Below are 353 nucleotides of genomic sequence, written 5' to 3'. Positions count from 1 at the left end.
TTAATTCTACCTGGCAGCATCTCTCTACTAGTAGTGAAGCTGTGGGATTTAGTTATTAAGAAATATATGCTTGAACTTTTCAGTTTCTAAGCTATTTTTTTGAAAAATCACAGAACAGTGTTGACAATAGTGTTGTTCAATTTCGAGCATCCAGTAATATAATCACACATGTCTTGTGGTGTGCTTTCAGAGTATGCATTTATTTGTCATTTTAACTGTTTGGAAACAGAGCGTAAATGTGGAAGTGCTTCAAAGATTTCTCATCCTGTTGCGCCCTCTATAGGACCAGCGACTAGTCGACATCAAGCTTAAAGCATCATGGCAGAGCATTGAAGTCGACTAGTCGACTAGTC

The 353-nt window shown here is 38.0% G+C and overlaps 1 protein-coding gene across 1 annotated transcript in view; it reads right to left on the bottom strand.

Moving 5' to 3' along the window:
* The window catches only part of LOC107748295 (nephrocystin-3-like), a 29,883-nt gene that overhangs the window by 19,096 nt on the left and 10,434 nt on the right, over positions 1–353 (bottom strand). The gene's annotated exons all lie outside the window — the stretch shown is intronic.

Source organism: Sinocyclocheilus rhinocerous, unplaced genomic scaffold, assembly GCF_001515625.1.
Source record: "Sinocyclocheilus rhinocerous isolate Xijiao unplaced genomic scaffold, SAMN03320098_v1.1 scaffold1762, whole genome shotgun sequence".
Taxonomy (NCBI): domain Eukaryota; kingdom Metazoa; phylum Chordata; class Actinopteri; order Cypriniformes; family Cyprinidae; genus Sinocyclocheilus; species Sinocyclocheilus rhinocerous.
The sequence above is the reverse complement of the archived record's forward strand: the minus strand, read 5'-3'. Positions and strand labels throughout refer to the sequence as shown.